The sequence below is a fragment of the Opisthorchis viverrini genome (genome assembly GCF_000715545.1).
Source record: "Opisthorchis viverrini unplaced genomic scaffold opera_v5_71, whole genome shotgun sequence".
In the NCBI taxonomy this organism is placed as follows: domain Eukaryota; kingdom Metazoa; phylum Platyhelminthes; class Trematoda; order Opisthorchiida; family Opisthorchiidae; genus Opisthorchis; species Opisthorchis viverrini.
Window position 1 is genome coordinate 122,891 of NW_008751727.1, and position 11,154 is coordinate 134,044.

The following is an 11,154-nucleotide window of genomic DNA, read 5'->3' on the forward strand; positions in this document are numbered from 1 at the left end:
TTATTCTCGTTTTTCTTTCATGCAAATTGGTAAAGGAATTCTTTCACCGTTTATTCTATTTACATGGAACATGAGTCGTTTGTTTAATTTTCTCGTTCTGATATTATTTACGAGGTAACCTCTGTTATTTTGCGCTCAATTTCTATTTTCACTCAGTCCCAAGCGTTAAATTAATGAATGCGGGCTGTCCTCTGCAGCCATCGGTGGACCACAACAGATGTGGGCGATGTGGCTGTCCGTCGAACGTAAGACGCGGTATGCAATGCCATACCTACAGGGCCCGGTGGCACTTTAAATGCATGGGTTAACAGGACGAGCAAGTAAGCCGATTTTCTAACTCTCCTGACCAGTTTATTAGGGTGGCTGTCTCTGCAATAAAAATGCAATGCATACCGCACCTAAAAAAGAGCTACTAAAAAACGAAACCTAATCCCCATAGTAGAATTAGAAGGATTGGTTTGATTGTTCCGCTGTGATCGGAATACTCGAAACGAAACTGGAGCTTCTTTTTAGAGGGCTGGAGGATGCAAACACAAAGAATGCAGGGACCTGGACGAAAGTTGGTAACGAAATTTCTTCGCTGAACGAATACTTCACGCTATTCGTTCAGGGCACGCTGGCTGCGAGGAAGTTCGTGCAGCTGTCTGACGTAGCAACAATGACCGCAACGGCGTATCTAGTGGGCAGGCGCTTAGGGGGAGCTTAATGATTTCCTGGGGAACATTCTCCAGCAGAACCACGACAACGAAGCCGGCACAGTTGCTACTTGGTAGTGCCCTCACCAAGCCTGACCACCAATCGCTTCACAGTGAACGGTCACGCCAGAAGAGGGGCAAGAAAATACTTGGGCTTCTAGTCATTTTCTTCCCTATATGCCGTACAGAATTTCTTCGAGCGGATTCTCGGCATTCGAAAGGCCTGCCCAAAAATCAGGCGCCTGCCTGAGGATCACCCCCTAGCGGCGCGAAAGCTGGGTCACAGCTGACCAAGGGTGTGGGCGCGAAACAGGCTTNGCATTCGAAAGCCTGCCCAAAAATCAGGCGCCTGCCTGAGGATCACCCCCTAGCGGCGCGAAAGCTGGGTCACAGCTGACCAAGGGTGTGGGCGCGAAACAGGCTTCCGCTTGGCACTAGTTCATCTGTCCCTAAACCCGTGGCCAAATTGATTGTGATCCTAGCCCGTTGTGCTCCATAAAGTATGCTGACGCAACCGACGCGTCTCCGGACAGCCGCTTCAACACAGAACCCTCGACTACCAAAGGCAGTGATTCTCTGAAGTAGGAAAGACTCATGTGGAAGCGGCATTCAACTTACATAGAGCTACCAGCACTTCTTCTCCTAATAAATAATAAAGGCGCAGCAGTGAATCTTTCCGGGCTGGACTGAGTCGGATGTGCGGGGACACGCGGCGAAGTCTATCAATAAATCAGCCGCATGCATTGACCTCGACATCGTTAAATGCTGCAACAACCATACAACCATTGAGAATGGGAAGCTGTCAACCTCCAGCTCAACTCCGGTAAAAGTGGCCTCTTCGCTTGTAAACAGTCGTCGCCCAGGACCCGGCAGTCAACGCTGACTACAGCGAACCGGAAAATACCTCGTACCCCCAGTTGGCCACGCCGGTCACGGGCGGATCTGGTGTCCACACAAACACGAACGAGAGGTGACTGCAGCTAAACAAGCCACATAGGAGTCGCTAGATCAGAAAACTGATGGCTGGCTTCGGGTTGCAGCCCAAAGCGAAAAAAGCCTCAGGGGGGCACCATCAAACGAATTACTTCTTGGCGATGCCACTCAGCGCTCAGGGCCTCACAGAGACACTTTTCCAATAAAACCACGCCAAAACGCCCGAGGAAGAAAACAGACGAAGTTTACCTCAACTCCTTGATCAACAGCCAATCCGGTCGTATAAAAGGCCGTATTGAAATGGCTGCAGGTAGCGATGGTCGAAATTTTCACCCACGGGGAAAAGTCCTCTTGGCATAAAGGTATGAGGCCCAAGCGAACTGAACTCCTATGGGTCGTAAAAACCCTGTAAATGAAAAGCACCCCCGAAACCAACAAGACAGGAAGCATAATGAGTGTGCCCCAGAGGTCTCTTGGGTGCCTTAGACTCAGACGCGACGTACAACTATTAAGTCTGCTACTCTTCCCGGTCACACAGCTCTCGGCCCCTCGCCCTCGAGGGCAGCAGAGTCAGTGTTGAAATGCTCGTCTACAAACTGCTCAAGCCTTTGCAACAAACTATGCGATATTAACCAGTCTGCCTTAAACAGCCTTCCATAATCGCACTCACAGAGACCTGGCTCACACCAGGTGTCTATGACGCGGAGATCTCGATAGGAGGCTACTCCGTTTTTCGAGCTGACTCAAAACGAGAGGGGGCTGGTGAGACTGCTTTTTACCTACATCGGCCCTGTCAATCCCGGTTGCCCTCTCTGATACCACTCCTGCACCTTTTTTCGACGCACTGTGGATCTCAATCCGATTGCACGGGTGCACCACCAGCTGCTCTGTGGGAGGTTCAGCCCTAGCATCCTCTGAGACCAGGACGCCTCACAGACTTGATCCGCAAGACCACTGCAGATAAATCAATTGCTTCAAAGCTAGGTTCACAGATTTTAAAAGGTGCTAGATGAGATTCCGCACGTAAATTGCTCTGACGCTCTCCGCTGGACGCTGCCACATCCAACAAATCCATCCTGCACGCAAGGGTACAGAAGATTAGACCACTTACCGGTTCAAGCGAGCTTCCATTAATATTCACAACTTGTGGGCGTCGTACCGTCGGATATGATAATAATGTTACAGTCAGAATAAAAGCATGGTTAGAGGGACTCTGGACGCAGAAGATTAGGAGAAGGAAAAGCATCATAGAAGCTGGGCATTAGCAGATGTAGGCATGATCACCACCAAACTGGCACGGAGAGAGAAGCGCAGTTACTATCCGTTATTTTAGAGAATATCAAGCAAGTTGGAAGCGAGCTTGTTTGACCGGTGGCTAATTGTGATCCAGTATCTGCTGAATGCCGAGTGCAGAATGCCAGATGCCAATGGCTCATCAAGAAGGTATCAGAATTTCCAGAAAGTTATCGTCGCAAACGTTTTATATATGGTGCTTTGCACATGTGTGTTTTATCCATACTTGTACATCATTCCAAGCTGTGCAACCTTGTTGGTTGTGGTGTCGAGAACGCTAATTCAGTTAGTCCAGATCAAGAACTAAGATGAGTCATCACCGTTATTGCAGCCTGCTTGCTGTCTAGATCTTGTAATGCATATAAAATTATTATCGTGGAGTTCTTCCGGTTTTTTATGGTGTGGTTCGTAATTTTTCACGGTTAATAGAGGTGCTGACATTCAGGAAGCTGTCTTCAATTTGGGGTAATGTGCCCGGGATGCAAATGAATTTCGCCAGGTGAGTCCATCCAACTTTACTTAATCCGGTCGTGGCAGACATGGCTTTGGTAGTTTGGGGAGATCAGGAATTTTTAAATCCAGATCACCACTGAAAGTATATCCAACCTATGATAAAAATTCTAGAGGCAATCTACGGTGGATCTATTTTTTAAGTCATCAACAGTAAACACTTGAAACTCCAGAGAATTTCAAAACTGCGGACTACCGGCAAAGATTTCGGACAATGAACGGCTCGCCTACAAATGGCTGATTATTAGTGCTTAGTTCGCATTTAGGTAGGATGTAGTGTCACTATTATTTTAATCCCGGGATACGCATCACGCGGTTGAGCGTTGACTGGCTTTACGATTAGTGGCTTTCAGTAACTGCCTCATAAATGTTCCGTTGACAAAACTCAAAGTACTAGCAAACGACACGTAGCTTGAGGGGCGGCAGTTTCGCTGAATGAGCGGGAGTTCCACCTGACATGTCTTTAGTAATGGAATTTGTGGCACTATGTCCTGTGTAAATGTGACTTAGCCAACTTGCTGGTTGGGTGCTCGTGTATGAACGATTGTGTTTACACTAATAACATTAAGATTTCTGGCTTGAAATTTCCTTGAAATTTCTGAGATACGCACTGCTGATGCCCCCAGTAAGAACGCAACAGCGAACGCAGCGTCCCGATACTGCAACAGGGGGCTAACATTTCCACGTATCTGTGTCAAACTTGGCTACGCATTTAATAGAAGAGTTTAGGTGAAGGATGCTTCTAGCGTCCGAAAAACATACCCACACTTCGGACAATTAAGCATCCTTCCCAAAAATTTGGGTGCACAGCGAGTAGCACCTGCTTCAAGCTTCAATTAGTTATTTGACAGAGTGAAGTTATGTGGAAACTACTACTGCGTCAAGCGAAAAGGAAAAAGGCACGCTGGTAAGTTTGTGGTGAACCTCATCAAAATACACCATGTTAGTCATTTACAAATGTCAGAGGCCAAAAAGTGAATAAAGTTAGGTGACTGACGCGGTAATCCTTGGCCGCAAAATGCCCCTGTGGGTAAAATGAAAATCTTCACTAAAAATGTATTGTTTTTTTGAATGTATGCCCAGACCAAAAGCCACGCTAATCTACCTCGATTTTTTCCGATTTGTTCCAATTAAGTTCTCTTCCCAATTATTGACGCGCGTTTATTTTAACCTTGCAATCCTATGGCTTCAGGAGCGAGTTCAGGTATAGTTGGTTAGAAATAAGAGCTTGTCATATATTCCACCTAAGTGGCGTCTGATTAGATGTTAAAGGAATGCATGATGGGAACGTATGTGGTATTTGTGCGTCTAACAAGAAACAAAAGCACCAAGTGTGGTTTTGATTGTTAATGGGTGTACTACAAATGCACCGGGTGCCCGGCACAACCAGCGGAATATTGACGAACAGTATGTGAAGTTCCACCTGTTTAGTGCGCTTTTTCGAAGGACACGAAACCATATCTTGGTCACCTCTTATTACCCTGAACGCAGCAGTGAGGCTTCCAAGTTTTGTACCCATGGCTTTCAGTGAACTCCCGGCCAATCGCGATTCGCGATCATTACAAGGCACCTTTTTCATAGTCGGCGATGAGTGATGACCTTGGAGATTAGCTCAATTGAACAAATCACCCATGCAGATAATTTGAAAAAGTATTCATCAGACATTGACATTCTTCGCTAAATGGTAACCTTGAAACACTAGCAGTTTTTCAGAACTCCATTTCATTTTGCGAATATTGAGCGGCGACCGACACCCAGATATGCTTTCAAAACTGAAATTGGCGAGTAGACTTACGAGACAAGAAAAGGATGCAAAGGTTTCACTGGACCATTTGGGTTTTATGTGGTGCTTCAATTTCAGCTCCAGTGATGGAGAAATACAGCGCACAAATCGAATAAATATTTTATAGTACACTTGTAGTGGTCCGGCTACCCAATAAGTTAGTTTACCAGGAGTGTGTGGCAAAGAAATAAAAATAATTACGCTAGGTTGGGTATACAAAAATAAAGAGATCAGATGGAACAGACTCACTAACAATTGTTCTCTTTAAAATAGTTCGTCGTTGGCCCAGGTTAGCGAATAAACCATAATCCAATTGTTGGTCCAGAGGTCTTCTTCTGAACAGTTCCCACATATAATGGATTCCGAAGATGTCTGAAATGTTTTGGTACCAGAGTTACTAGATCAGACTCGCGAATGACCGCTGCAAGCGCGAGCGAAATCAGAAGAGAGAGTTGAAGCACGTGACCACGCTTGTATTATGTGGAATTGTACAAGTGCGCGTTTTTGTAGTTTTTCGTATTCAAACAAAAAACGATTATGCAATTGATGAAATACGTAGTGTTATAATGGAAGTAAAATAAAGGTACAAAACGCCACACGCTATGAGTGGATGATAGGGGATTTTTCAGCTGTCAGGCGGCCCCCTAGTGTAAACCGCTAGGTTGTTTGGACAGCGCTGTCTAAATGGGTCGTGCGACGAAATACATCGAAATATCGGAAAGGTTGAGGACTCCTTGGTCTCATGTGTCGCGGCCAAGAAATTGCTACTTTCTCTCTTTGGAAGCCAACGCGCCGCCAAATTTTATCACTTGCTACGTGTCAGCAAGACCCAGACGAGTCTTGCGAAAATAGCAACGAATTGATAAGGCGCAGACCTCAGGCCATCAGCTCACTGCTGCACTTCTTTGTTGGCGAATACCAAAACGAATAACCGGACGACTTTCTGCTCTAGCCCCAAAAGCGCGCCACGTGACCATTCAGGCGACTAGTGCACTCTCCCTAATAGATATCCTACTTTGAAGGGTGATGTCTGGTTTTGAAGCATGGCAAGGATAAAAACCCATTACCACCATTGGGCACCCTCGTGAGTTGCTCAGCTATGGATAGAGCCGTAAAATTAAACCTGGGATCCCAGGTGGTGACCGGAATACACAGAAAAGTGTTAAGACCGACGAGCGAAAAAAACTGTATGCAATTTCGGGAACGAGCGCAAAACCCAACTGACACCTGCATGACCCTCCGTTATCGTGCCCATATTTTAAATTTCCTAAGATCGTGCTTGCCATCTATTGTATAACCAAACTTCATTGCTTGGAGTCTATCCGTCTGCTTTTCCCACCGTGTTTTTACTTGTATACCAACGAACAGAACAGGTCACCACTTGACCCACGCTAGGAGTTACAGATGCTGTTAACAATGGTAGGGTCGTGTATCGACCGAGAGGGGAGCAGCGTAGCACATGGTGACTTGATTTGACCCTCAGTAACCTGTATTTCTACTTACATGCGGGGCGTTTTGATATACAATAAAGAAATACAAAATGTTCCCAGTTGAGCCTTAGGCTCTAACGTGTTATATACAGTCACTGACTTTGGTAACCTATTACCGTGATTGATAACCTACCGCAAGTGTGGTTGTTTTGGCTGCCGCGTAATGGCATTTCGGTAAATTGTACTTAATACCAGCATTGAGTGATTTCCACTGAGACGCCAAAACGAATTTATTCTGAACTTTTTCAAATTTCTCACTTTGAAGAAAATGGTCCCATTACATCTGGGAATAATGTAGTAACGATTGCGTTTGCCCAACAATAAGGCAATTTTATCATTAAAATCATGTGACTCTTATGTCCCACTTCCCTTTCGTCCTTAAGCAATGGACAGAACCTTCACGCTTGGCATCGTTTTGCCGCTAATCAAGTAGTCTGCCAAACCAGTCCTTCGCAGGTTATGAAATGGTCAAACCTCACATACTGACCAGCCTCAAGAAATACGCAGTCAAGAAATCACCTAAACACTGAAAATAAGGGAGCTATCGAACGCCGTGCGGTGATACGATGGCTGCAATCGCTCAATCTTCCCACCATTTAGGTTAAAGAAACTGAGGTTCGGTGTATTCCATGGCACAGTTTATATCAAGGGCATAAATACCGTTCTTTCCGTCCTTCGTGGCTTCTCTGCTTCTAACAGGCAAAAAAGTCAGCGGGTATGTATATATAAACAACTTGGATTAACGAAGCGGGGGTTATGAAACTATCGCACATCATAGGAATAGATACTCGAAGGCTAGACAAATACCCAATAAGTTAGTTTACCAGGAGTGTGTGGCAAAGAAATAAAAATAATGATGCTAGGTTGAGTATGCAATAATAAAGAGGTCAGATGGAATAGACTGACCAACACTTGTCCTCTTTAGAGGAGTTCGTCGCTGGCCCAGGTCAGCGAATAAACAATAATCCAATTATAGTGGAACAGGGATCCTCTTCTGAACAGTTCCCACATATAATAGATTCCGAAGATGGTCTGAAATGTTTTGATGCCAGAGTAAGAACGTGAGACTCGCGAATGGCCGCTGCAAGCGCAAGCGAAATCAGAAGAGTCGAAGCACGTGACCACGCTTGTATCCTGTGCAATTGCACAAGTGCGCGTTTTTGCAGTTTTTCGTATTCAAACAAAAAACGATTATGCAATTGATGAAATACGTAGTGTTATAATGAAAGCAAAATAAAGGTACAAAACATCACAAGTCTTAATGGTGTGCACTAGCAATGCACTAGCTAGTACATCGGCTAAACTGCACCTATTCCCAGTTTCGGTCACACCATAAAACCTACAGTCTTCATCAAACGGGTCTGCCACCCTGCCACCAAAATGTAGGGGGGAGATGGTTCAGTTCTTAGAGCGCGGATATACTGCCCGGAATTTCCGCGATTCGAACCCAAACTCTGCCTCTCGACTTCTCCTATCTAGGCTTAAGCAACCTGGCAGTATCCCAGCCTTCGCGCTTCCTTAGGAAAGCATGACAGTTAGGCACCAAAAGGGTGTTATAGTCGAACTTTACGCCGGAATATAGGCTTTTTGAGCTTTGCGAAAGTTATTGGGGCACTTGACGGGTGGATACTTCATTGAATGCCGAAAACGTGAATTGATTTGAGGCAATGAAATTTGTCTTTTAGTTGCTTTTTCTCAGTGTCATCCCAAACTAAACTTGCTAGCGATAGCACCGGTGGTTCTGTCCAAATACCCACCCTCCACCTCCAATCTGCCACGACAGCATTGTAGGCGTACGATGAATCATTCCTCGTAGTCCTTTCTGAAACTGGTTTGTGAGGGAGAGAAGATAAGGAATATGGGTATACATGTGTCAGTCAGATTCACTGGAAAGATTTTGAGAGGAGATGCTGAAATCCTATATTAGTTCGGCTTTCAGTAGAAAGGAAATCCCACGCTGTACAGGCCCAACTCACAGGTTGGGCGGCGACATTAAGGCCCGTATGAGTATCTAGTCCCTGAGACTGGAACCGAAGCCAGGAACCTATGTCTCCAATAGGCAAACAAAGTCAACTTTGTATTAAAAACGAGCTCGCATAATTAGAATTTGGCTTCGCCGTGTCAAGATGAGCACAGACATTCCATCAACATATACGCCATGTCTTTCTGACTTTGAGGGAAGATGCCAGAGGCGCTGCCAGCTAATTTTCAACGTAATGTCTAAGCGAATTTCAGAAGCGTCTCTTGCTTGGGCATCACAGCATAAACAGAAATTCGCATCCGGTAAATAACCAGGAAGTAAGCAGGAATACCAGCGGCTTAATCCGCGTCACACAACGTTTGCTCGGGGTTGCACCCCTTGTCTTCAAAACACCAAGTACAAACTGCACAGAATACGGGAGGGCATGGAGAGTAAAAGTGACTGAAGGGTGCTAAATTCTGTATAACCCCATCCGCCTCCACCGTCAATTTCGTTGTCTGTTGAAGTTTATTCATCTATCCTCTGCAGAACCAAATGGACCCAAATGGCAACGGGTTCCCATCGTTGCCTGCGAAATTGTCGCATTTCGTACGTCAAATTGGTAGAAATAAGTAATGACTAGGGACCCATGTTATTCTCGTGTTATGCAAAGCGTCCTTATGACAAGGAAATACTGGCCACGTCGTGTTTTCATTGGGCTGTTGTGACATTCTGCAGTAGACTCGGTGCGACCTGTGGCACCACTGCCAGTCCCTCACTCCATGTGCAAAATGAGTCGCACCTTGGTTAGCATCGTTGTGCCACAATAATGGGGATCGTTTTTCTGCTGCTGCCAATTACTATCGATACGTGATTTGATAACCCACCTGAGATATCCTTCAGGTCTTGACAAGGCTGGATAGTGAGTTGACAAAGCTATGTATGTTATACTTTCTCATAAGCGAAGCACCTGAAATATAGATGAGCGCTGGACATAAACAAATAAAAATTTACGCGTACAGAAATATTTGCGAATCTTTTCGTACGGTTGAACAAAACAACAAAGTGTATTTCTTGAATGATGAAGGTCATATTTGGTAGTTAAGTAAATTTTATTTTTCTTGAAACGAACGCCGTTTATATATCAGTTTGAACTAGCACTGAACTGTCAGTGTCCTAAAATGTGGCCACGACAACGTTTCAGATGACCTTAACAGCCGCCACAATATCGCAGTACATCAAATGTGATCAACAAAAACTGAATGACCACAAGATACTGAGTTGGAATCGCTTAGTTAGTAACCTTGACGCGTGGCCTTGCGGAGTAATATGCCTTGCACACAAGATTGGTTGTGGTATTTGATCAATATTGCTTTGCAGTTAAACCGAGTGTGTCACGCAGCGGTAAGGCAAACGGGTTCTCGTTTTATGAATAAGGGATCTGGCCTCATCCGGCTGATGTGTTTATACACTCAACCCGCTGGAAATAAGGTGAACGAATTTGTCCAAAAAGGAACCTTCTCAGAGTCTTTTCTAAAGACTCATGACTCAAACTTTAATACTTTGCCGCCGAATTCATCTAAGAACAGATTCAAAACTGTCTAGCAACCGATTTGCCATGTACCAGATGCCTCTGGTCTATTTAGTTTTGCCTCAGATACTTCATGGCCTAGCAACTACTGTGTTCACTCAGATCCCAATGAGAGCTCTATTCATGAAAATTCAAAATCCCCTCTATCCAAATCGACTATTTAAAGCCTCTAATTCAGCTTTAGGATCCCTCTGAATACCGATGTTCAGAGTTACCAAAAACAGGAGAGAATGCCGACGAAATAGGTGAATATGCCTCAATTTTCTCTAACAGCACCTACACCGAGCACAATGAAGCAATCAATCAATTTCGACTAGTGGGTGACGTGTTCTTTTTCGTGCTCGATGAAGGCTATGGGGCTGCTGTTATACGAGGAGGGAAACACCTTCAGAAATATGCTCGTTCGAGGACCAAAACAGGTTCACGGACAGTTACTCTCCAGTCAAGTAGTACTTTGTCACAATAACAGACCTCGAAGAATGTGCGAATTCTGCTTCCACTTGAGTGAATCACGGGTCGGCAATTCGGGCAGGTCAAGCCAGATACAAACACCTCGAATGGGTGAATTTCGAAAATTATAAAACATTTGCTAATTTTCGTTTCACTTCAACACTGAACAACTCAGTCCATTTGCGCGTTAGAGGCTATCCGATATCACCTTGTATTCTATCAAAGACGTTCTGGCTTACTGTGAGAAATAAGTTTCGGACGTATATCGGTATAACCAGACGAACTAGAAATCCATATTGTTGGTAGTGTGAGGAGATTTGGGATTTTGTGTGTGTGGAGATTTCGTCCAGTAAGTGAAACCAATCTATGCTGAAAAGCCGAGAAGCACTGTACAGCTGTTTCATTCTTATTGGGAATCATCAGCAGTGCGCATCTCACGAAACTCCGAA